This window comes from Mauremys reevesii, linkage group 2 (assembly GCF_016161935.1).
Source record: "Mauremys reevesii isolate NIE-2019 linkage group 2, ASM1616193v1, whole genome shotgun sequence".
Lineage (NCBI taxonomy): Eukaryota > Metazoa > Chordata > Testudines > Geoemydidae > Mauremys > Mauremys reevesii.
Window position 1 is genome coordinate 82,948,765 of NC_052624.1, and position 27,059 is coordinate 82,975,823.

Consider the following 27,059-nt stretch of genomic DNA (forward strand, 5'->3'; position numbering starts at 1 on the left):
TAATCTCCCCCCACCCCTGGCAAAACCCTCCCCCCCCTTTCTTGATCACTATGGATAACACGACCATTCTATCACTCCAGTCCATAACCTGGGCATCATCTCTGACTCACCCCTCTTTCTAGGTCTTCACATCCCAGGCTATATCTAAATCTTTTAGGCTATGGCTACACTTAAACTTCAAAGCGCTGCCGCGGCAGCGCTGGCCGCGGCAGCGCTTTGAAGCGCTAAGTGTAGTCAAAGCGCCAGCGCTGGGAGAAAACTCTCCCAGCGCTGTCCGTACTCCAGCTCCCTGTGGGGAATAACGGACAGCGCTGGGAGCGCGGCTCCCAGCGCTGGGGCTTTGATTACACTGGCGCTTTGTAGCGCCGCAATTTGCAGCGCTGCAGAGGGTGTGTTTTCACACCCTGCTGCAGCGCTGCAAATTTGTAAGTGTAGCCAAGCCCTTAGAGTCTTTCTGCATAGCATCTCTAAGATACAGCCTTTCCTATCCATTCACACAGCTAAAATGCTCATCCCAGCTGTAGGAGCAGGATTTTATAATGTCCCATAAGAATTAATGTTGAATAGCAGAAAGAAAATTACCCTCTGGGACTATGAGATTCTGTTTTCCCATATGTATTACAAATTGGGCCCTCTTTAACTCTTTGTTTTAAAATTTAGTTAGTAAGAGACAGGATTCTCTATTGTGTCTATGTTAAGTAGATTAGAGGAACATTGAAGGCCTGGGTCTCAATGTAAATTGTCTTGGTTATTGATTGTAAAACTTAGCACAGTTTAATTTGCAATGCCTTTTTGCTCAATATAAAATACTACTGTTTGTATTCTCAATCTGTTTGTGTGAATGAGGAATGTATGCATCAGGAAAAGATAAGGTGTGAAGGCCATTGTTATAGCCAAATGGTCAAGAAAGGAGTGAAGAGATATAAAGGACATCAAAGAATCATCAATGCGCATCCATAATGAAGGGCAGATTGACAACCCTGAGGTGAAGGCTGGCACCCCTGAGGACAATTGATTAAATCAGAACAAAGGACAGGATGACCCTCTCGGAGGTGTATTGGAATGTTTACACCAATTAAGACGTAACTGGTCACAAACTTCAGAGTAGCAGCCCTGTTAGTCTGTATCCGCAAAAAGAACAGGAGTACTTGTGGCACCTTAGAGACTAACAAATTTATTTCAGCATAAGCTTTCATGGACTACAGCATAGACTTCAACAGAGAAAAAAACCTATAAGAACAGGGTGCTTGGCCATGGGACTTTGGGTTCGTCTTGCCACACTCCAGGAACATTGGATCGTGACCCTCGTGACCAATCTGTCTGGCCACTAGATTGATCCAAACTGTGGAATGGTAACTATAAACATAAATATGTGTGTGTGTGTGTGTGTGTGTGTGTGTGTGTGTGTGTGTGTGTGTGTGTGTGTGTGTGTGTGTGTGTGTGTGTGTGTGTGTGTGTGTAAAAAGCATATGCTAACTGTTGTATTCTCAATAAATGCTGTGTATTTACCTTCCTCTATAAAGATCCCGTGTGTTCTGTATGAGCATAACACAGCTCACATCACCTCACATCTTGATTACAGCCATATCTTTACTGCTCATATCATTCAGAATGCTGCCGTAAAAATCATTTTTATAGCCTGTCACTTTGACCATGTCACCCCTCTCTTCGCATCCCTCCCCTGGCTCCCCCTTTTCTATTGCATCAAACATAAGTTACTTGTATTCGCTTTCAAGGCTCTCCACAGCCAGTCCCCACCCTCCCTATCATCTCTCATTTGCTATCGAGCTGTTAATGCTCGCCTCCAATCAGCCAATGACACCCACCTCCATTGCCCACTTGTTACATTTTCAAGCCACCACCATCATGCTTTCTCCCATGCTGCCCCCCGACACTTGGGTGACGCTCCCAGTAGGCATCCACAAAGCTACCTAACATTATCCACCTTCAAATCGCTCCTCAAAACTCTCCTTTGTTGCGATGCCAACAAAACACTTGATAATGGTTAGGCTGCTGGTGGTGCTGAGACCACTGCCTATCATGCTGACCAATAATATCTCATTGTTTTTTTGTACTCCCCCATCAGTCTGTCTCCCTCTGTTGTCTCTTGTTTTATACTAAGATGGTAAGCCCCTGGGGGTAGTGGCTGTGTTTCTGTTCTGTGTTTTTACCAGCAATGTCCTGGTTTATGACTAGATGTCATATTCTGAGGTGCAATCCAGGCCAGTAAGGAGTCTCCGCGTGCACTGTAACCCTGGGTGTCTTAAACACTCTGCTGCTGTGACGCACTGCCTAGACACCAACAGCCAGCAGCATGCCTACAACACAACAGTCCCACTGGGGTCTCCACCAGTTGGTGACTTTCTGCAGGATGATTCCAACACACTACCAGTACTGAATTTTCCTGAAACCACCTGCTCGGAAGTGTTCAGCCCTCTCCTGGAACACTCGGGGAATTAATAAGAGACAAAAGCACAGCTGGTTACTTCAACTGGGGTTAACAATCACGTCAATTCAAACACAGCACTAAGTTGGTTTAGATCAGGGGTTGGCAACCTTTCAGAAGTGGTGTGCCGAGTCTTCATTCATTCACTCTAATTTAAGGTTTTGCGTGCCAGTCATACATTTTAGCATTCTTAGAAGGTCTCTTTCTAGAAGTCTATAATATATAACTAAACTACTGTTGTATGTAAAGTAAATTAGGTTTTTAAAATGTTTAAGAAGCTTCATTTAAAATTAAATAAAATGTAGAGCCCTCTGGACCAGTGGCCAGGACCCAGGCAATGTGAGTGCCATAGGTTGCCTACCCCTGGTTTAGATTAAAAGTCAAACAAGTTAATTAGCAAAACAAGAAGGGTTTTAAGTGAGTTCAAGTACAAGGGATAAAGACAAAATGGTTACAAGCAAATGAAAGTAAAATATGCTTTCTATTAGCCAAGACTTAACTCAACAAGCTACAGCCTTGGTTCAAGGTAGATTTCTTACTAATCTTTTTCTTTCCAGCCATGGCTGACTTTCTCTCAGTCAGGACCTTCTGCAGAAGTACCAGGTGCTGGTTTCCCCTGGTTGGCCTAGGTGAAAGATTTTTACCTAAGCAGGTTTCTCACCTATATTCAGTTCCCAGAGACTTCAACTCCCACCCCCTTGGTTGAAAGACCCATCTTTCTCAGCATGCCAGAACTCTGGCCCCTTTGTGTTTGTCCACCCAAGATGTTTCTTCTCTCTCCTTATATCTTCCCTAAATCACTGTTTTGTCCCCTGATTGAGGATGACCTCATGCAGTTCTTCCCCTTCTGTGGGCTTCCCATCCCCCTGCTGATTCATAAGTAAATAAGGCTTCCACTTTCTTGCTTAATTTAATTGGCAACAGGTAGACAGCTGCATTCCCTGCTGTCTGAGAGAAAACCTGTTTCTCTGTTTGGTAACAAACTTTAAAGCCTATTGGTGAATATTCATAATTCCTCATATAGTGTTAATATATACATTTCACAATGATATTCATCACCAGCGTTCCATTAGTTTTCATAAAAGACCCTACTCGATACACTTTGTATACAACATTATTGTATTATAAATCAGTTGATTCAATTACTTATTTGAGGTTCAGACCCCACCTTATAGTTAAGAGACTATCACACTAGGTTGATGGATTTGTTTACCTGGTATGCAAATGTGCCTTCACTGTCTGATGGTCAGATGATTCAGACAATCAAATACACATTCCTTTGTCTAGGGCACACTGGGCTTTTGCAGTGCTTGCCAAACACTTTTAAAGAGAGTAATTCTAGCACATAACCATAACTCATTGTACACACCCATACATACATAGGGTATATACCATGGACAACAGTGTGTTAGGTCTGACAAGAGTTGCTGACACAGAATAATGAACTCCCTATGGGCTTGTGTATCACATTAGGGCTCCCTAGGTATTATGGCAATACGAAGAATCAATACTACTAATAAAAGAACAAGGGAACAGTCAATGAAATGGAAAAGTAACACATTTAAAACTGATCAAAGGAAACACTTTTTTATGCAATACATAAGCAACATGTGGAACTCCTTGTCACAAGACAGAATTAAGACCAAGGATTCAAAAAAGGATTAGACATTTATATTGGTGATGAGAGCACCCACAGTCACAGTAAAAATGGGGGGGGGTTATTTTATATATAGGACTATACACACATGCATTTCATGGCACTCCATTAATTGACAGAAGTTAGGAAGAAACTTCTATGGCTCGGTTATTTCAGAATTATCCATTGCAGGGTGTCTTGTCCCCCCTCTAAAGTATCTAGTTTTGACCACTGTCAGAGACAGAATATTAGGACCACCATTCTGATTGGTTAGGCAGTTCCAGTGGAGGATTATTTTAACAGCCATATGATAATGAGTTTCTGCAGTGAGCACTGTGAGTTCCAATAGCGAGCATAATGAAATGAAGTGTGGAAAGCCTGTAGAGGAAGAGTAGGGGGAAGTGATCATTTCCAGCCCTAGAATGTCTAAAACCAACCACTTCTTAAAGAAGGGCATACAACCATTTATCCAATTAGCATGGCAAGAGAACTATAAACCTTAGGTTACATGACAAATAAAAATAAGTTGCTCCAATAGGAAGTTCAGTTTGTTCCCAACATTCGTACACTATCTTGGATGCATCATGGCACTTCTGAACACAGCAGCAAAGAGGAAGCTGCAGGATTCAGTTTGCTACAATCAATATTTCTCTGCTGCTTTCAGAGCTCTGCACTCAAATCACATTGGCCAGCTTTTGAGAATAGTAATAATTTCAGTTATCCATGTCTCAAGTGTATATTTTTCATTTATGGCTTACTCAATTTCTATTCAATTACAAAAATGAGAAACGTCAAGGTTATTTATTTTCTAGCACAAGAATAACCATTAATCTTTAGAGCATTTACTGTTTCATAGGCTGCAGCAGTATAGGCAGAAGACTTCACAATTGTAATTAGATTCCTGTAACCCAGTACATTTAAAAGGATAAATCAAATCATCACTGCCTGCAATAGTTTTTCATCTTTAAACCCTCCCACAAATTTTAAGTCTGAATTTCTTCATTGATAAGCTAAGAGAGAACCAAAGTTTATGTTACATTTAAACCAATTATGCAGGAATCATCAGCCAGAACTTTAGCTGGCTACGTCAATGTAGCTTCACTGATTTTAACGCAGCTAGGCCAGTTTATACCAGCGGAGGGTCTGCCCCAATGCATACAGCATAATAAGCAGGAGATGCATCATGAAAGCACCACTGTAGCAACCTAAATTACACACATGCTGCAACAGCCAGAAGAAAAAAGAACTGGAACTCAGCCTTCTGTTCCAAAAACTGGGATGTCAGTAGTTTCAGGGCTTATAGCCTGCTTAGCTCCAAATAGTGATTTTCCTCAGTAGATGTCAATATACATTACAAAGATAGGTAGGCATTATGACTCCAATTTTACAGCAGGGAAAAAGGCACAGAAAGTTTGGGTGATCTGCCTGAAGTTATACAGTGGGACAGTGTCAGAGCCAAAATATAGACTCCAGATCACCTGACTCACCATCGAACCCCCCCACATCTACTTGATCAGGCTGTTTACCAATCATAGCTCCAATATTTTTACTTCAACTGTGATTCTGACCTGACCAATTTTTGTATTTAAAAAACAATTAAAAAACAAGTCTGTACAATTGAGAGCAAGACAGCAAGAGAGAGAGAGAGAGAATTCTTCCTTTGACAGAGCTGCTACTGCTTTGGTTTCACCTTCATTCATTATAAGGTACCATAAAAGTCTAATGGTTTGACGATAATTAGCCTAACATTTGTTCTCAATCTTTAATGCAGAGCAAAAATACCTAACTGGACAACCAGACATTGCATTTCTGTGGACATGGCTCATTAAAAGCCAAGTTTTCCTAATACTCTGGCATCCAATTATAAGGTATTGGTAGCTCATTCAGAAGCCCTACATTGCAGCATTAAGAATTATGGGCTATGCTTGCTATTCAATAACTGATTCTTAAGCAATGTAGTTAACATTTCATTACATAAATGAAGCCAGCCCACACTGTCCTATTCATTGCTCACTCCTGAAATCTCCACAAACAAAAATCTTTTTCTCCCTATTGAAGGATAATTTTCATGGGGGCCAAATGAGTGTCACATAAGTAGTCAGAAACCTAACATCTAATGAGTTAGTCCAACACACCCAGTTATTCTTCCAGTACGGAAAAGTATAGCCAGCAGAAATCCTAGAGATGGTAACACAGAAAACTTTTCACAAGACTTCCTTTATTGTATTTTATTTTTACATCTATATATTGTATGGATTTGTAATGCGCCCATCACCAGGGATTAAAAATTTGTTCAAAGACAGAATGGATTTGCTCCCTAAGTATCCTGCACTATTGAGGTTAATGGGCGTTTTGCCACTCACTTCAATTGTGTAGGATCAGGCCATTAGGGAGATTGTCAACAATACTGCTTTATATCTGCCTGTTGTCAGCTTTGTCCTCTCAAATTTAAACTGACATAAATTGCTTCTAATAGGCAATTTTTCTTTACTGGGTGGCATGGTGTGCTGATATACATCAAATCAATATCACAATTTGTTTATACCTGGCCAGTGAGGTATACCATACTGAATTTCAGTGTTAAGTGACCTCAACGTTCTATACCATTCATAAATGTATGACATTTATTGGAACAATGCAAAAAACCGAATGTAATTCCTTGTTTAGGGAGCACCCTGGGAGTGTCTATTCTCCATGTCTTCAAATATGTTATCTCAGCTCTTCATAAATTAGATTAATTAACTGGTTGTCCTCTTGTCATCTACTGGGAAATAACTATAATGCTTAAAATAAAATTTAATATCTAGCCCGATGGATTGGTTGTCCTCCTGTCTCCACCCTGCCCAGCACTGAAACTTCCACTGCTTGGTAGCTATTCTTTTTAATCACTGTTCTTTCTGTAAGAACATACAAGTAGGTCTGAATCATGTTTTTCAGTATGAGGACATGTGAAATGAATCCTCTGTTTAGTTGAGATCCACTGACATGGAAGTACAACCTCATGAAACAGAAATGAAGCATCTGTTACTTTTGCGTGGATACAATGAACAAACTTTAAAAGTTTTGCCTTTTTGACAGATTTTTCCAGTTTGAGAGATATTAGAGAAAACCACTGGAACTGGCCGAAACTGTCAAAATGGAATTTCTTTTTAAGTTTACCCACTATGCAAAGAAATATTTTATCTTTGCATTCAGCTTTCTTGAGAAGCCTCCACACATTTACACCAGAATATATTCTGATATGGACCTCTGTGGTTTTGAGGACCCAGTTCAAAAAGCATCCCTAATTCAAGAAAGCATTTAAGTACATATATACTTTTTTCCTAAAAAGAGAGGGATTTCAGTACAAGTTTAAGTGCTGTCCTGAATTAGGGACTGATTGAGTTAATCCAAAATTATGATAATTTCTTTATTGATAATAAAATCTGTTGTGCCATTTATTAAAGACTCAGCATCTTGCTCAATAACTTTTCACAAATTTATTTTATACTTTTGAAGTCTCTCCTTATTCAAACTCTTCCTAAATTCACTTACTATTTTAATGATTAAAGTAACTGCCTTTTAATATAAATCAAAGCGGGACTGTGAATTTTGAAATTTCTAACATTTATTTTTTATTTAGAGTCAAATTAATTTCTGTAAAAGCAGCAAAGTGTCCTGTGGCACACCTTATAGACTAACAGAAATTTTTAAGCATGACCTTTCATGGGTGAATACCCACTTCGTCGGATGCATGCATGCTCCAAAACTTCTGTTAGTCTATAAGGTGCCACAGGATTCTTTGCTGCTTTTACAGATCCAGACTAACACGGCTACCCCTCTGATAAATTAATTTCTGTTAAATTACTAATGTTTATAATCCATAGGTCCTATGAATAAATCTTCTTTCTTCTTTGTAGTTCTTTGATGGTATTATTATTACAAGATATCATTTTTGGTGCTAGATTAATTAAAACCATTACATAGTTCCTGAGATTTACAACAGAAGGTGAAATCATTAAGGATGTGATCCTACTCCTATCAAACACAATGGCAAAATATCCACTGATTTCTATGGTGCAGAATTGGGGCCCAATGGCCAGATGTGCATCTCTGTGGAAATACCAGTATAGTGTCCTGAAAATGCTGCAAAGTTCCCATCTCAAACTTAATCCTTCTGTTTATGGTTTGGGGTGGGAAAAAACGAGGTGTCATGCCCACTACTCCTGCGGGTTCCCCGAAGCCCATGTGGCTCTGTTAGGGGCACAGGGACTTGTGTGCAGAGGTTCAAACACCCTGGCTGATCTCAGCTGGCAGGTCAGAAGGGCATAAAGAGGGAAGGGGACAGAGCCCAAACCATACATTAATATGAACAGATAGGCTGCGTCTACCCAGAAATCAGAGGTGTGACTGCTGCAAGTGTAGCCCCACCTGAGCTACCTAGTCTGAGTAACAATGGTAGTGAAGCCATGGCAGCACAGGCTGTACAAGCCTCCCTGGCACCCTGATTGTGTGCTTGAGAGCTAACCCCTTCTGACACAGTTTCACTTCCACTGTTACGTAAGCTAGCTAGATCAAAGTGAGTTCGGGTATGTCTACAGGTGCTGCAGTCACACCTCTGACTGCAGGGTCGACATACCCTTAGAATCACATGCAGAAATAAAACGGGAGCCAGGGCTGTCTATGGAGCACAGCTGCATTATGCTTTATGAAGAACTACTAAGGACTGGGATCCTGAAAAGCACTCAGCATTCCCATGAGCGCTGGAAGTAGTCGGCACTCAGCACCTAGCAGGAGTGCTCAGGATAAGGGGGGGACGGACATGCATTCCACACAACTTGAACTTTCCAAGTAATCTTCAAAGGAAACCTCACATTTAGGGATTATTGCAATAATCCAATCTGGATGTGGCAAAGGCCTGGCCCAACTGTTTTCAGTGTTGATGCTGCTTCACCTCTGCCTGGCAGCTCTCTTTTCATGCCACTGGGCCTCTCTTTTTTCTCCATACTACATTTAACACTCAACTGATAACTTACACCTTCAAACCCTCAAGTGTGTGCTATTAAAACATTTCAAACCTCTTCTGGGGGTCAGCCTCACACCCTCGGAGCAGCAGGTGCAAGTGGAACAAAGGACTCATTTTTAAATGTATATGCTATTATAGCCCCATATTTAAGTTCATGTTTGAAAGAGATACCAAGTATTAAACTGCCTAATGTATGAGCCACAAGAGAAATAAAAATACTCTCTCTGTGTGTACTAAGAATGATTTTATTAATGTCTGTGGTGGGGTCTTGCTCTAGTAGCCTGTTTCAAACTCCCACCCCTTGCCTCAGGATGGAGAACCCTCCTACAGCTTTTGGACAGACAGGAATTCACCCTGAAGTCAACAGTCACCTTTATCATGTCAGCAAACAAGCAGTCCCAGAGCCTCTCCAGCATCAGTTCCTCAATCATCAACCAGGGCACCTCCTTCCTTTTGGGCTCTGGCTGATTTCCGTGCACAGAGCGCACATTGCGGCTACATATAGGTTGCTCCCTGGTCTTGCCCTCCAATCTTGAGCTCAGATTTCAGCTTGCTGTGTCCAGGCAGCAGCTACAGGTGCCCCCTGTCCAGTAGTCCTTTCTTGGAAAGCATCCCCCTCCTGCAATCGCACGAGCCCTGACAGCATGAAGTAGGAGTGGGATTTCCTGCCAAATCCCTAGCCAGTCAGTGCTTTCGGAGCAGAAGGCTGATCCTTTCACACTTGACATGTAGAGTGTACACCTGGGAGAATTCTGCACCATTGCATGTGCGCAGAATTCATGTCCCCCACAGATTTCTTTGCTTCCCCACAGAAAAATGACTTTCTGACATGGAAGCAAGGGGAAGCTGCAAGAGCAGTCACGCAGCACTCCCTAGCTGTGCAGGTACATTGTTTCAGGCACGCGGAGAGGTAAATCACCACAGGGCTGGGGACATCCCAGGCAGTGGCTCCTATCCTGAGCCAGGATCAACTGCTAGTCCTGGCTGGGCTGGAGGCAGGAGAGGATGGACCTTCCTCTTCCCCTGCAAGGAGTGGCTGGGATTGTCTCATACCCATGCCCAAAAAGCTCCCCCAGCATCCTCCCCTGCTTCCTGCCCCCACTGCTCCTCAGCTGTGGGGGGGGGGAGGGGTGACTGTGCAGGAAGCTGCTCCCCCACCCACCCAACTCCCATGCATCCGGACCTCCCATGCCCAGACACCCCTGCCAAGCCTCACCCTGTACACCCAGAACTCCCTTAGCCCTCCATACCTGAACCCTGCCCCACTGAACCTCAATCCCTGCATCTGGAGCTCCATGCACCCAACCCCCCTGCCTCTGGACTGCCACCCCTACACCCAGACCACACCCCATTGAGGTCCCTGCATTCAAACCCCCACTCTGATGTCCCACCCCCAGCACCACCCTGAGCCCCCACATCCAGACCCCCATACCACTGACCCCAACTAGCTGCACCCAGACCCCACCCCACCAAGCCCCATGCCCCCAGCACCCAGAACCCCCCCCTGAGATCCCCACACCAAGATCCCTCCACTGAGTCCCAACCACTTTCACCTGGAAGCCCCTGCAGAGTCCCATTGCCCCTGCACCTGGAACACCCCCAATAAGCCTCCGTGCATCCAGATCCCCCCACACCTAGACCCCTCACTGAGCTGCCTGCACCCAGATTGTCCCACACAGAATCATCTCACCCCACACCTGGATCCCTCCACACTTGGATCCTGCCTGGTTGAGCCTGCCTGCCCCACACCTGCTCTGCCTGGCGCAGAGGGGCAGGGCCTCAGGTGTTTCTGGGACAGGCCCAGCCCTTGTGCTGTGTCAGGGTTGGGTGCAGCCTCACCACTAAGTCTGTGTCCCGGGGGTGGGGGAGGTGAGGAGGAGGCTGCAGGGTGATCTCCCACCCTTGTGCAGCCAGTGGCCGGTGCTCCCCACTGCCATGCTGCAGAGACTATTTATTGACAAATAAAACTTGCAGAATTTTGCAGAATTCTAAAATATTGTATGCAGAATTTTTAATTTTTTGGTGCAGAATATCCTCAGGAGTAAAGAGTGGGGATGCCTCATGAGGAATAATAAATCATGCCTGACTCTTAAAGGGACAGCACAATATAAATGGGGAACTCAAAATGTTTTGCTGCCTGGTTTGTCTTTTAATACTTTGAAAATGTTAACTATTTTCCAGAATACCAACATAAACAGTAACAGAGAGCACTGCTGGATCTGCATTGGTTCAATAAGTCATACTCCTAAATCACTTATGTGCTTTTGAAAATCTCACTTTTAGGCACCTAGACAGATTCAGGAGACTAACTTTAGGCTTCTATTTTTGAAAGTTTCAGCCACAGTCTAGTGATTTAGGAAATTTACATGTCTGTGAGCAGCTCTGGCGCTTTAAAAACACCGTAGTTGTCATTATCACACTGTAAATGTGTAGCACTGCTCTACCTTTCACTTCAAGGAGGAGATTCTAATTTGTTATAGAGCCTTCTGAAGTAAACTGGTTGTTGGAACTGAAAAATTATTTATTTAATGTTGTTTGTTCTTCACCTAATAGCCAGTTGTTTAGACAGAGTTCCTTGAGCAAGGCTCATGCCTCTCTTTTTCTCTTTGGAAAGCACCTAGCACATTCTGAGTGCAACTGGAAATAAACAAACAAGACAAGCAAACAACAACAACTAAAACTACAGTTCCATTACCCAAAATGTTTTTCAGACTAGTGCAAATTGTGAGCAATCACACCTGGAGTTCTGATTCAGCCATCCAGCTCTACTGAGGAAAGCACATGCTTAACTTTAGGCACATGTTCAAGTCCCATTGATTTCAGTGTCTAACAGTAATCCTGCAACATCCCTGAAGGACTCAAACTGCATTGTTGAAATAGCCATATTTTCTATAATCTTCTAGTGGTACCACATTTCTGGTCAGATGGACACGAGAGCCACTGGACCAGCATGTGGAACCCAACACTAGAAAGTGGAGATGGGCCCCGACAGCCGCAGCAAATAACAAGTCTTCAGCAATCTGCAGTTGTTGTCACCCACCATTTGAGCTACCTCCTCTGACAAGTACTGTAGGCAGGGACCACTGTGGGGGTACGTCTTCATTACCGGCCGGATCGGCGGGTAGCAATCGATTTCTCAGGGACGCGATATATCGATCCCCGAACGCGCTCCTGTCGACTCCGGAACTCCACCAACGCGAACGGCGGTAGCGGAGTCGACATGGGGAGCCGCGGACGTCGATCCCGCGCCGTGAGGACGGTAGGTAATTCGATCTAAGGTACTTCGACTTCAGCTACGCTATTCACGTAGCTGAAGTTGCGTATCTTAGATCGATCCCCCCACCCCCTAGTGTAGACCTGCCTTGGGTGTGACTGTAGTAGAACATGAACGTGCATCATAAAATACTCTCCACAATGACCCGAGATGTATCCTTAATCCCTGATTAGTCAGTTATCTGTCTTGCCTTTCCATACCATGACAAAATAAGAAGAACATAAGAATGGCCCTAGTGGGTCAGACCAAAGGTCCATCTAGCCCAGTATCCTGTCTTCCAACAGTGGCCAGTGCCAGGTGCCCCAGAGGGAATGAACAGAACAGGTGATCATCAAGTGAGCCATCACCTGTCACTCACTTCCAGCTTCTGGCAAACAGAGGCTCGGGACACCATTCCTGTCCATCCTGACTAATAGCCATTGATGGATTTATCCTCCATGAATTTATCTAGTTCTTTATTGAACCCTGTTATGGTCTTGGCCTTCACAACATCCTCTGGCAAGGAGTTCCACAGGGTGACTGTGCGTTGTGTGAAGAAATACTTCCTTTTATTTGTTTAAAACCTGCTGCCTATTAATTTCATTTGGTGACCCCTAGTTCTTGTGTTATGAGAAGTAGTAAATAACACTTCCTTATCTACTTTCTCTACATAGAGTGAGAACCTGCCATAACTGAGAGGGAAGAAACAGACTAAGAAACAAGACAAGGCCTATCCCAATATGCTGAATATCATGATAAATGTATGTGATATAACAAAATTTCATCTTTTGGTCACTTTGGAATTGTGACGTCCTCTTTACTAGTGGTGTATTATATCATCACTACCTCATTCCACAGAGTACAATGAAATAAAGGTGCCCTGGTAATTTTGATAAGATCTCATGTTTACTCTTGAGAAAACTGTATCATTACTCTACGACAGCACTATTTAATGTTAAAGTCGCTCTTTCTAATACATTTAATAGGAAGTAAAAGAGATCATCTTTAAAAGCATTACAGGAACTCTGTCCAAATACCATCAAGATAAAAGCCACATACAGTATGGAACAAAATTTTCATTATCTGGATTAGCAGTAACACTGTGGTTTATTAAAACTGATCATTTTAAAATCCAATTTATTTTCACCACTATGCAATTTGCTTTCGGCATGTCTCTCAACTTGGACAATAAAACTATTGCAAATTAGTTATTTTTTGCTTTCTGGTTCCCATGTACTAACATAGTGCTGCACTGTTTGGGGCTATAACACTCTAAAGAGTGTTTACATTCTAATTTATTTGCTTACATACACATAAATAAAACATGAAAATATTTTTACTCCCACAGTTTCATAACACTCATTTCACTTTCACCCCTTCTAAAAATAACTTATATTTTGGGCCTAAGTTATTTCAAAATGTCTGTTAAAATCATGCTGAATGTATGCTGATTTATGATAGCTTTAGTGAAAACAAAGCTGCCCCATGTTAATTCCAAATAAATGTTCTCTAAAGAAATATTCTTCCTGAATATGAAGAACTGAAACTTTAAACTCGTCACATCAGCCACACATTTTCTGCCAATTTAGCATCCATTTCACATTAAGTACTGAAGGATAATCCTGATACTATGAATAAAATACATGCTAATGATATGAATTGAAAAAACTGCAGGGCAGGATCACAGACAGACAGATGCACAACATGATGAATGAAGTCATCAAGTCATTCAAGCCAGGAAATGTTGATATTTTAAATACAAATAACAAGAAATAATAAAATAAGCAGGTTTACCTGAAGGAGTTTTAGTGTTCTAGTCCTGCTGTGTCTCTTCTTTTCAGTTAGCCACCCCTAAAGTACATTTTCTACTTTTGTCCTAATATTTTATTCAGGACACACACATTGTCCTTTATTAAACTAACAATTTATGAAATTTGCAGGTGAAAAATCAAGCGGGCAAATAAATAAATAAATAAATAAATTCTCGGCTCCTGAAAGCCCATTAAGTAACGCAGATGGACAGAACAATTCTGTTGAAGGGAAGGCACAGTGTATACAGTTCCTCTTAAACAGTGCTTTTCTTCCCAGTAAATGCAGCTCACTCTCCGTGAAACAGCCTGCAGCAGAATAATAAAAGAATTGCTCAAGTGCTAATCTGAGAAAAGGAGGGGGTGTGAGGGGAAGTAAGGAATGCAAACACGCAAGAAGCTTCTCTCACTAACAGCCAAGGGTGTTGGATTTCCCTATTTTACAGGATAAATGCCTTAAATATTGTGAGGCATTCAGATACTATGATAATGGGAGCCATATACATAATTAAAAGATAGACAGATTGTTAAAATTACCAAGGTCAGGAAATGCAAAAATTAAGATTCCAATAGCAACACCACATTCTTGTTGCATATCCAGTAATGTGGTGTATATTTTAGTACAAACAGTAATATATTAAAAGGACATTATTTGAAATTTAGTCACTAAAAAAACCCAGTTAAAGCAAGTTTCACATCCTCCAGTTGCCCATTTGTATTTATTTATTTATTTAAATGTTTGCTCTCCTCTGTTGCTGAGTAAAAGACCGACTCAAAAAAATGGGAAACTAAGTGGTTCTGTGTGGACAGACACCTGCACAGAGCCCATGGCAAGGCTGACTGAACAGAGAAAACAATGTCAATATTCACAAACTGACCACAAACCCACAAAGTAAACAAACTAAAAGTTTACAGAAAAAATATGATTTTCTCTGTAATCTCTGCCAGATACAGCCATCTTAGATGCGATTTACTACTAACTAACTATTTTGCAGTCAGAAGCATTTTTTAAAGAGGGACACTGTCAACTATTATACTTCAGTGACTTTTAATAATTTTAACTGGGTAACCTTAATGTAACACTTACACACAGTTTTTGCCCTCTTTTTTAAAAGGGACATCAATTTAAAAATCACTGTTTCAAAAGTAATTTTTTCTTTATTTCTGTTGTTAATAACAGACTGGAAACCACACAGTGAAATTTGTTTTCAGTTTAGATATGGTCTTTCTTCAGTTATACAACCTACGTGTGTATGCTAATTCCTATGCAAATTAAGAGTTTACTGGCATGTACAGTTACTTGCAGGCTGCTGTTAATACAAACATGGTGAAATAATCATGCTTACATAATGCTTTGGAAGCAGGGTTGCCAATTTTGGTTGGACATATTCCTTGAGGTTTCAGCATATGACAGACTTTAATTTGATGTTTAATCTTTAATGCCTGGAGGGTTGGCAATGCGATTTGGAAGTAGCATATTCTCCCGTCCATACAATCTTCAAGAACAGGTGGTGTCATTGTTATCTAAAAATTGTGGGGTGCGGCTACATAGACCAAAGCTCACTCTCCATTTTGGAAGGCAGGTTCTGATCTGGAGGGGATAGAATGGTCTTTGGTTGTCTGCCACTTACAACAGGCTGTCATTGCTGTGTTATGTAGTCAGTATTGCAACCCCCCAAAATTATGAGATTGGCTTAAAAGTTATGACATTTTAAGAAATAATCAATGTTGGGATCTTTTTGTTTGCCTTCTGGTTTTGTAGCCTTTAAGGTTCATGTTTTCCAGCTTTTCTCGGAACTATAAGAGCTGGAAACTTTGTGGGTTTTTGTGTAATGACAGCTGAGGTTCTTGAGTACTTCCATGACTCCAGAAGCTGGGGCTTTAAGGAAAACACCAAACGTCACAAGACGTAGTAAAATCAGAAGAGTTGGCAACACTGCATCATGTTGTTAAATACAAACTCTCCATGCCTTCCCAAGAAGAACAGACAATGTAAATCAGGTTGGGCCTTGGCCACATTAGGGGATGATGGAGCCAAACTGTCCCATTCACAGGGCATGTTCCAGGAGGGACTGTGCTTCTGGTGGGACACCTTGTTCCCAGGGATGCAGGGGGAATGCACACACTATGCCACCCAGTATAGTGAAATCTATGTTCTGTAGACAACAGATGCAATTGTTGAAAAAAATTACACATGCAACATTACAAAATTTTTCCTTCAAGTCCAAAAGCAGAGGCCTCTAACATGTCAACTAAAGGGAAACTCCTTTAGCTTGTATTAATAGAAGATCACTTATCTTTCTGTGGCCCATCTGCTAGTGGGCAACATTGCTCATTCACTTTTACACACAGATCCAGTACATTACTCTGGCCAGCTCCATGGCCAATGGGGGTGTTGAGAGGAGATCATTCCCTGTCTCCTTCCTGCCCCCTTCAGGTCTCGCTCTCCTCAAGTGCGGGGCTGTGACTGTGCCCGCCCCTTCAGGGAGGAGGGAGGGGAAGAAGAGGAGCAAAGATTATTTACGTCTCCCTGTCTGTGCACCTGCATGTGGGCCAGGCACAGTGCAGCCCTTTGGAAGACCGTGCTGTTCAACTCTGTGTCAGATGCAGGAATGGTTATTACTTGTTATTGTTTGTATTACAGTATTGCCTAGAAGCAACTGAGATCAAGCCCCATCATGCTGGGACTGTACACACAAACTGCGAGAGACATTCCTTGCCCTGAAGAGCTTATCAACTAAATAGATAAGACAGACAAAGATTTGGAGGGGAAACAGAGGCACAGAAAGGTGAAGTGATTTGCTCAAGGCCACACAGCAGGTCAGTGGCTGAGCCTGGAACAGAACCTAGGGCTTCTGAACCCAGTCCAGTGTTCTATGCACCAGACCACATTGCCTCTCCTGGATGGGAGATTAGATTGCTATTTCATTTCCACTGCTGATATATTTATTTATATTTTTATTATTATTTACAAAGTGTGTTCCCTATTTGTACTTATCGCTATTTGCATCACACTGCTCAAATCAAGGTCTCACCAATCACTTTCATTTAAAAATAATACCAGTAGAAATTGCCCATCACTCAATCCTCCCAATCCAGAGCTCTCTCAACCCTACAAATATGCGACACGTAGACCAGTGGCTCTCAACCTTTTCAGACTACTGTACCCCTTTCAGGAGTCTGATTTGTCCTGTGTACCCCCAAGTTTCAACTTACTTAAAAACTACTTGCTTACAAAATCAGACATAAAAATACAAGTGTCACAGCCACACTATTACTGAAAAATTGCTTACTTTCTCATTTTTACCATATAATTATAAAATAAATCAATTGGGACATAAATATCATCCTTACATTTCAGTGTATAATATATAGAGCAGTATAAACAAGTCATTGTCTGTATGAAATTTTAGTTTGTACTGATTTCACGAGTGCTTTTTATGTAGAATGTTGTAACACTAGGCAAATACCTAGATGAGTTGATGTGCCCTCTGGAAGACTTCCGCGTACTCTTTGTTGAGAGCCACTGACTTAGACAACGCTTAGTCCTCCTGCCACACAGGACTTTCTGAGGGGAAGTGAGGTGTCCGTGGACACAGGAATTTGGAAGTGGGAGATGGGACAACCATACGCAGTGAGTTCCATACCCATGTGGTGGTCAGGAACCAGCAATATTCAGAACCAGGGACCCAGCTCCAGCAATATGTGGAGCCGGGTGCCCCCCCCCCCCCGCCTCCCCCGAGTGTTCCGCGGCCCCGACTTGCTGCCCCGGGGCCCTGCCCCCCGCTCGTCTTTCCCAGGCCCAGGTGCAGAGAATCACTGATTGTCTCTTCTCTGAGCAGCTCCATGTTGCCTCCCAGCAACTGCTGCTGCAGGGTCCTAGTGCCCCCCAGCTCCACGGCCAGGACAGACTGACTCTGAGCCTGCCCTGCCCCCTCAAACCCTTCCCTTTTCCGGCAGGACCCTCAAGCAGCACAGGGGGGCCCCCCTCTGCCCACAGTCACCGCTCTTGCCCCATGCAAGGAGGCAGCCCCATCCCTCACACCCAGTGAGGCTACAGTGACAGTGTGCTGCTGGGGAGCAGGAAAGGGGGCTCCCCCCAGAGCTTGCTGCTGCTGGCAGAGAAAGGGCTGGGGGGAGTCCTCCCTGGCCCCTGTCCCAGAGCAGCCAGCTTGCACCCCAAACTCATCCTCAGCCCTGCCCCACCCCAGAGACCCCCCACCGCACCCTCAACCCTCTATCCTAGTCCTGAGCCCCTCCAGCCCCCCAAACACCTTATCCCCAGTCCCAGCCAGAGCCCTCATCCCGCTGCACCTTGACCCTCTGCCAGAGCCAAGCCCCTCCAGCCCCCCAAACACCTTATCCCCAGTCCCAGACAGAGCCCTCATCCCCCACACTCCTACTCTTGCCGTGAGCCCCTCCCAAACCCAAACCCCTCATTGCCAGCCCCAGAGCCCTCACCCCCTACACCTCTACTCACCCTGAGCCCCTCCCACACTTCAAACCCCTCATCTGCAGCCACACTCCACAGCCTTCACCCCTGCACCCCATCCCTCTGCACCCCTCCCATCCCCAAACTCCCTCCCAGAGCCTGCATCCCAATCCCCTGCCCCAGCCTAGGGTCTGAACCCCAGACCTCCTCCCCTCACCCAAACTCCCACCCAGAGCCTTGGGCAGGTGGGAGGCGGAGTTTGGGCAGGGGTGGGTTCTGGGCACCACCAAAATTTCTACAAACCTGCCACCCATGGGGACAACTAACCATGCCAGAGAAAGAAAGGGGTTGCTTCAGCCTGTAGGCCTCCTTCTTCCCTATGTCTTCCCCAGAACAATTCCTGTGGAATAAGCCCCAAGACAGGACTGCTCACATGAGCAGAAGTCGTCAGAAACACTGAATGTGGCCCTTAGGCCTGGCATAAAAAATGTAAAAGCACTTAAGTGCTATGGGAGCCTATGTCCCGTTGACAGTCCATGGGATTTAGGCTTTTATATGCTTACATCGCTCCTAAAAATGGGACTTGGGTCCTTTTGAAAATTTTACCCCTTATCTATTGTCTTGGAAGGATTAATTTTTTTATTGGTAAATATTGATAAACATCAATTTCACTGTACAAACTGACAAAATATTTCCATCTATAATAATCAAAATTTACAGATAGGCAAAGAAACAAAAATGCTGCTTAAGAACTTATTAAGCATTTGATATAAGGCTATTTATTTTGCATATTTTAACATGATGTTGACAATTTGTGTTTTAATGGTTATAAATCTTCAACTTTTTGTATCTCAATGTCTACAGTGATTTAAATAATTGTGACACACACACACACACCCAATTTCCCACAACTGTGAAAATTTTAAAATAAAAATAAAACATTCTTTAAAATAAACATGAAAATTATCCATCAGAATGGTTAAAAAAAAAAATCAAATTCTGCCCTGCCTACGGATCTACATTTAAAAAGTTTGCACTGGTGTAACTACCTCAGGCTGCAATGGCGCAAAGAGGGTTTACACTGGTGTGAAGCCAAAAGGGGAATTTTTCAGAAAGCCATGAGCATATCAAAATAGATTACAATGTTCAGCAAGCTTAGCCACACGGGGGTGCTACCAGATGATTGCTATCATGTGGTCTGTTGTTTTATATTCAAATAATCCTCCACTAGACCTAATAATAATTCATTGCTAGTAACTTAACATATATCAGAGCATCTTATCAGTCAAACCTAAAACAAGCTGCCTCCTCCCATTGTCAGCTCACACACACTGAAGATACTATTCGTTCTCTTAAAGCCACAGTAACACCCCAGCTCTGTTCTTTAACTTTTTTTAGCCCAAATTTATTCATCTATATCAGAATTGCCCTGAAGATTCTTATAGCCACTGTAATACCACGTGTGGTTAAAAGAAGGGTTCCAATGACACATACTCCAATGTAAAAGCAGAAACTTCATTCTGAACTGTAAAATATTTTGTTTGGTGGGTTTTTCCTCTAAATGATTTCTTTTTAGGAACGAAACACAAACTACTATTCAAGCAGTGTTTTTAACACCTAACTTCTTTCTGTTGCATACACAGCAGGGTCCTGCCAGGGACGGCTCCAGACCCCAGCGCGCCAAGCGGGAGGTGCACCGGAGCCGCGGGACCAGCGGACCCTCCGCTGGCACGTCTGCAAGAGGTCCCCCGGAGCCGCGGGACCGGCGACCGGCAGCGCGCCCCCTGCGGCATGCCGCCTTGCTTGGGGCGGCCAAATTCCTAGAGCCGCCCCTGGGTCCTGCAAACAGGGCCGGCTCCAGGCACCAGCAAAGAAAGCAGGTGCTTGGGGCGGCCAATGGAAAGGGGCGGCATCCGGGTCTTCGGCAGCAGGCCCCTCAGTCCCTCTCAGAGCGAAGGACCCACCGCTGAATTGCCGCCGAAGAATGAAGCGGCACGATAGAGCTGCCAAAGTGCCGCCGACCGTGGCTTTATTTATTTCCCCCCCACACACACACTTTGCCACTTGGGGTGGCAAAAAAGCTGGAGCCGGCCCTGCCTGCATATTCTAGCACTGTTTCCAAAAAGTATCATAATTAATTCGTTCTCTCTGAATGTTAATACAGACTCTGCCGGGTGAATATACAGTATTCTTAGGCTAATCTCATTGCGATTTTAAACTTGAGTACGTATGCATTAATTTTATCATACAGTAGAGATGGCTGTATTTTTCCCCCCAAAGGAATGTGTCAAACATATCTAGTGCAGATACAGAATTTCAGTGCTAGCCTTCACACTAAAAAAGGTCTCACAATTATTGAACTCCTTAAAAAGTCGTAGGCAAAATTCAGTGTCGACATATGTGATGGCTTAAGCTGATTACAAATGGATGTAAGTAGATTAGTATTCAGTAGGTACTAAATAAAATTGGATGAAAAAATGGGAAAATAAATTGCAAAAATTTTGTCCCTTATTTTCAATTAAAAAAAAAAAAAGAAAATTTGAAATTTTTTGACCAAGAAAGCAACTAACAGGATGATTTAATATTGTTATTTTCCCCCATTATTTGTGAAGTGTCATTCCGATGCTATCTAAATACATCTCATCTCCTTCTGTTAGTTGTCTTTCATACATCACTTTCCACCTCCTTGGTATATAAACTACACTAATTTACTACAGTCACTGAATACCAAGTTGTTGATATTAATTCAAATTAAAGGCATGCATCTAAACCAGGGCTTCATTATCAGAAACCAGAGAGTACTATCTTGACAGAAGCAATCACATAAGCACTGAAAATAATAAAATGAGAATGACAAATGATACAACCTTATAAAATTGCTATCTTAATATAATTCCAAAGGCAACCTGCTTTTGATTATGTGGAAGATAGAGGTCCCCCAAAATGAAGAGCTTTAGAAATTAAACAGTCTGAAATGTCAGTTTTCTACCTGGTTATCTGTTACAGGGTACAGATTGTTAATTAAATTGATGTTACACCTTTCCAAAATCCTTCACATGCTATATTTATCTGACCATGTGACTTCATATCATGGACAAAAAACACCTTGAGATTCTTTGTTTACTGTTATGTTACATATGTTGTAATTAAAAAAACAAAACAAAACATTAACCTGACTGATTTCAAGGGAATTATTAAACCAAAGTGCCTAGGATTTCTCTCTCTTTCTTTCTTTTCCCATGTAACAAGGTATAAGGAAATTATTTTTCCGAAGTACTAAACATTTCTTTATTCCTGGACTGACTCATTATATAACCAAACCTGAGCAATTTTACATATTTGCACATCTGGATTTCTCAAGTCTGGGACATCCAGATATAATACATATTTGAAAGACTAAGAAGGCAGAGTCACTTAAAGTATAATTCCAGTATTAAACAAATGCTGAGTCCCAGACAGAAGACATGGAAAGAAACGTAGAAATTTCATAGAGCTCTGTCCGGCAAACATTTAAGCCCACGATTGACTGTAGTTATGTGAATAAACTTACTTAAGGGTTTGCAGGATTGTGTCCTTAGATTGTCCACTCTTTTGGGCAGGACTCTGTTTTCCTATGTATTTGGACAGTGCCTAGCACACTGGGGGCACTACCAGAAAAAATTAACTACAAACAATACTACTAATTAAAAAAAAAACCCACTACTTTATAATATGGGACTCAACGTCACAGTTTCATTGGCAACATGATTAAAAAAAACCACTCTACACTGAGTAGAATAATTTCTTTATGCGACTTGCTACTCATTGAATAATTATAACTGAAAAAATTCTCAATAAATCATAAATATTTTAAACCTGTATTATTTCTTGAATTTTACAATCTCAAACATTGCTAAATATGTATGAAGATTTTGATATTAATCTTATAAAATAAAACAGTTTTACAGCTTGTAATAAAGTACATATAGGAGTCACATTTTCTTACAAGTAGTAAAGAATAGTTTCAGGGGATAAGGAGTTGGGTGGGTGGCTGAAGTAGGGAAACAAGAGTAGTTTCTGTTCTTGTGGGAACACAGAAATTATAAGTTCTTCACTTGTCTGGATTTTTTCAGTCTCATACAGACATATACAATGCATAGAGAAAGATAGACACAGAAATACAAGATTCTCTTTTCTCTGACTCGTCCCATAGCTGCCAAACCTCAGCTATGTGCCGTTTGACAGCAGCCGAGAAACGAATCCTGCATCAGATGGAGAACTTCTATTCAAAAGATGAAAAATTAAAGGAAAAAAAAGAATGTTTGGATTTGACATAAGTTCATATACTGGTTTCATTTCTTGGAAATTTGAGTGGTGGTGTATGGACAAGTCTGTACCTAAATGCAACAAACAGGTACTAAAAAATTACAGCCATGGCAATATTTGAACTTCCCATTACACTCCTCACATCATGGGCTAGTTTTGGGATGTAAGGCTGATGAGAGGGGGAAAGCAGGCATAACTATATCAGGGTCCCATGCACAGGGGGCTCTTTACAAAAATGTAACATCTGTGTAAATAAAGTGAAATAGGAGGGTGTGGCCTGCCAGCAAATATAATGTAAATTTCTCTTGATGAGCCTGGATGTAATATGTCCAAACTAGCATCAGAAAACATAAGTCCAACATCCTCAGGGGAGAAAAAGTACCATTAACCTAATGTGGTGAAACTACATTTTAGACATGGGGATTTCTGAACCAAATAGCACAGCTCGTACGAGTGACGTGACTTGCCCAAGGTCACAGAGCAGACCAAAGATATAGCAGGGAACAGAGTCAAAGTCTCTTGACTCCCTGCTCAAGACCAGTGTTTCTCAACCTTTTTGATACCAGGGACTGGCTTGCTGCCCTCCTAAACTATGTCAGGGAGATCTCAGGGCCCAGTGCTGGTTCACGGACCAGTCGTTGAGAAACACTGCTCTGAATCACCATTATATATTTTAAGATGTCTATTCTGGCAAGGAATATGGTTCTTATTTCAATATATATTTCAAGTACTGAATATCTGCAGGAACCTCACTGCCTTACATTTTCAAGCTAACAGTGTTGATGCTCATGAAGACAAAGAGCAAAGGAGGTTTCACAAGCCAGGATGCTAAGCAATATATTTTTAAGAGTGGCTTTGTAGAAACCTAGAAAATACAGTGCAAATATTAGGGAGAGTTGGAGTGATGCTCTTTCGATCCTGGTAGTACCATTTAAAAATAGCAGAAAAAGTCAGACTCTCCTGAATAGGTCAAAGCCCAGATCTGAATCAGTTATTTCCTATACAACCTATATAGCTTCTGGTCATTTCCAAGTATTAAATATGGGTCCTCTCACATATCAGTATTACAGGAAGTCTCTCAGGATAGTTCAGACAGAAAAATGTAACCCTGTTTACCTGGAAATGGCAGTGTAAGAGGCAAAACCATAACTGTCAGTCACTGGCAGAATGGGAGCAACCTAGCCCCAGAAGAGCCTATCAGTTTGAGATGATTTCTACAGCTCAACTGTAGAGATAATGTATGTAACACATTTGACTTCAATACACTTTTAAAAGGTAAGGAATTTAGTCTAATTCCTACACACACACCCCACTGGGCGTAATTCTCCCATACCTATGTCACCTTTCTGCCAGGTGGCGTCAGCAGCAACAAGGCCTGGGTTCAATGTCTAGGGGTTTCTCTTAACACCACAAAATAGAATAGCTTGAGCCCTCAGCCAGTAATCTGGGACAACTAAACACAACCCCCTAGGCACCTCTCAGAGGCAATACTTCCCCTCTCACAAGCACCGAGTCTGTGTTTTACACAATCACAATTATTCAAAGGGGGGTAGGGTGGAAGGAGGGACCCAACATTAATTTGGGAAAACACTCAACCACATTTCAGAAGCACGTGACCATAGGCAAACACCTACCCCACAGTGAGTTGGGCGGTGTCCTTTGCCTCAGTTTCTCACCTTGCAATGTGAAAGTCTGACAAACAAATATCCCTTAAAACACCACTCCCCTCTCCCTCTGCTGCACCCCACTCGCAGTTGGTGGTCCTTGGTCAGCAAAGACCCAGAATTCAGAGGTGTGTTCACCTCTCACCAGGAATCATCAACCTGAAACAAGGACTCTCCATTGAGTCTAATCAGCTCTGTCTTAAGCTCTGCTGGAGAGGTCAAATGGTGCATAGGATTCTTAAGGCAGAGTCCCCATGACCAAGTAAAAAAAACCTGTCCTCATCCCCTCTCATCTTCCCTGGGATTTGGCATCCCTATCCCCTGCGTAGCAAATGAGGTTAAGTTTAGGGTGACCCCCCTCAACCAGGCCAGGCTAACCACAGTTCTGCTGCCCTTTACTCATACAATAAGGATAACAACATTTCATTACCCTGTTATCTGAGTCAAACAGAAGTTTTAAAAAACAAAACAACTGGTGAATAAAGCCTGAAATGTTACAAGTAAATAAGATTTTTACAATTTTCAATGTTAATTATGTTTTGTGAGTATAACAGCAACAGTAGGTAAAGAAATTGTTTGCTCTTACAGTTGCAATTTTTAATGTGGACTCTGAGGCATAAAAATACAAACTTATTCCTGTGAACTCTATAAATGTCACATTTTCATATAGGTCCAAAATAATGAATGAACATGCCTGCAAGTTATGGAAATAATAATGTTCAGATATTGGGTCTCAGTTTTCAAAATACTCGTGTGCTGTACAGAATCAGTCCATTGGGTCTAGAAATAACATCAGTGATGTATTTATGCAGGAACTATTTCAATAACGCTGACAGGAAGCTTCCATCCCAGTCAATATGGCTCATTAAAGGACATTTGGAGTGTGCATGGAAAGAGATGTTCTTTATAGCGGTTCTAGCAAAATGAAATTTATTTTGAACGTAAAGTTTAATAATACATTTTGTAGTAAAGATCATATCAGTCTTGTACTTTGTTGTAATAAGTAACCCTTTTCTTTAGGAAAGATACAGTTCATACAGTAAGTACTCACAGGGATGTCAGCTATCTTTTTAATTAAAGCTTTTGCATTCTTTATTGTTTGCAATGTCAACTTCTTAAACGGAAAATGCAATTTCTTTCACTACTGGTTTTCCTTTACTTGGTTAACATTTAATTTACCACCAACAGCAGGAAAGTCGTCTTTTTTTTTTAAATTTACTTCAGCTCAGTCTACAATGGCGCAGGAACCCACACTCACCTATCTAATGAGCCCAGCTGAAGCAATCCCAAAGTGTAAATACGTGTAAGACTAAAATTTCCTTTCGAAGGGCTAGAGACATAAATCAATTGACTTTCAATCTTGTGGTTGATGATTTCAGCATATCAGAGTTCTGTGTGATGGAATTTAAAAAACTTACTAGCTAAGTTTTGAGGAATACACTATTCCTTATAATGTATAAAACATGAAAAGGTTTCTTGGCTGGAGGATGAACATGAGGTGATGTTGAGTTTCTTAAGGAGAAGGATGAATTTTGAAATGGGAACTTTAAAAAAAAAATTTTTTTGGAGAGAGGAACAATTTTCTAAACTCCATGCTCATGGAAAATGAAAAAAAGGGAAACTGACATTATTATTAAACTACCATTGTGTCATTATTACTAATTATTTTAGTATTACCATAGTGCCTATCAGCCCCAAATAAGATTGAGGGGGGGGCATGGTGCCAGGCTCTGTACAAACAGATAGCAAGAGGCAGCATGTGTCCAGAGAGAGATTGAAGTCCTGATCCATCCTCTCTTTAAATAAAGGTGTTTTCCAAACTGAAACAAAATCTTTATTTAACAGTTAAACTACAGTGATCTGATTCTTAACAGACAAGGAGCACTGACATTATTTTCACAGGGAATGTACCCACTACATATTAATTTTCATCCATCAATAACTAATAATAATAATAAAAGACAGTGCACCAATTTTCAATACCAATATTTCAGTTACTGAAACACCAATACCACCTCCTGCAGCAGCTAGTGGTTTCTCGGATGCCTTCCCTGAAAATGTGACCTGGCATGATTGTATTATGGAGACTGAAAGCTGACAAAATCACAGCACAAAATACAGCTGCAGGGCAAAATAACATTATACATCTCCCCCACTGCAGCCAGTCATGTAAAAGAAAAACTGAACAAATGCACATAAGAGATAAAAACTGCTTATGCAATTATTTTCCATAGCATAAAAAGGCACTATGATCAGACCAAGGAACAAAACAGCTTTATTAGCACCAGCCCTCAATTAAATAGGGATAATTGAAACTAGAAAAATAACCTATTCTGGAAAGCATGTTCAGAACAAATCAGTTAGTGAATGTGAATGTCACTAGGTATATGTGTTTATAAAGTATCGTATAAAAGCATGGGATATTAAGGTTGCCAGACACTTCTCATTATAAGGCCCTGTTTTCAGTTGCTTATAACATGGCCAAACTTTAACCATTTGGGCTGAAACTT

General features: G+C 41.8%; 1 protein-coding gene across 17 annotated transcripts in view; it reads right to left on the bottom strand.

Moving 5' to 3' along the window:
- The window catches only part of LOC120398291 (myosin VIIA and Rab interacting protein), a 345,847-nt gene that overhangs the window by 124,670 nt on the left and 194,118 nt on the right, over window positions 1-27,059 (bottom strand). The window contains exon 1 of one of the 17 annotated variants that reach the window (XM_039525617.1): window positions 14,135-14,442. The exons of the other annotated variants lie outside the window; for them this stretch is intronic. The gene's annotated coding sequence lies outside the window, so the exon portion shown is untranslated. Of the gene's footprint in view, window positions 1-14,134; window positions 14,443-27,059 lie in introns of those variants that run through there. 17 annotated transcript variants of the gene reach the window in all.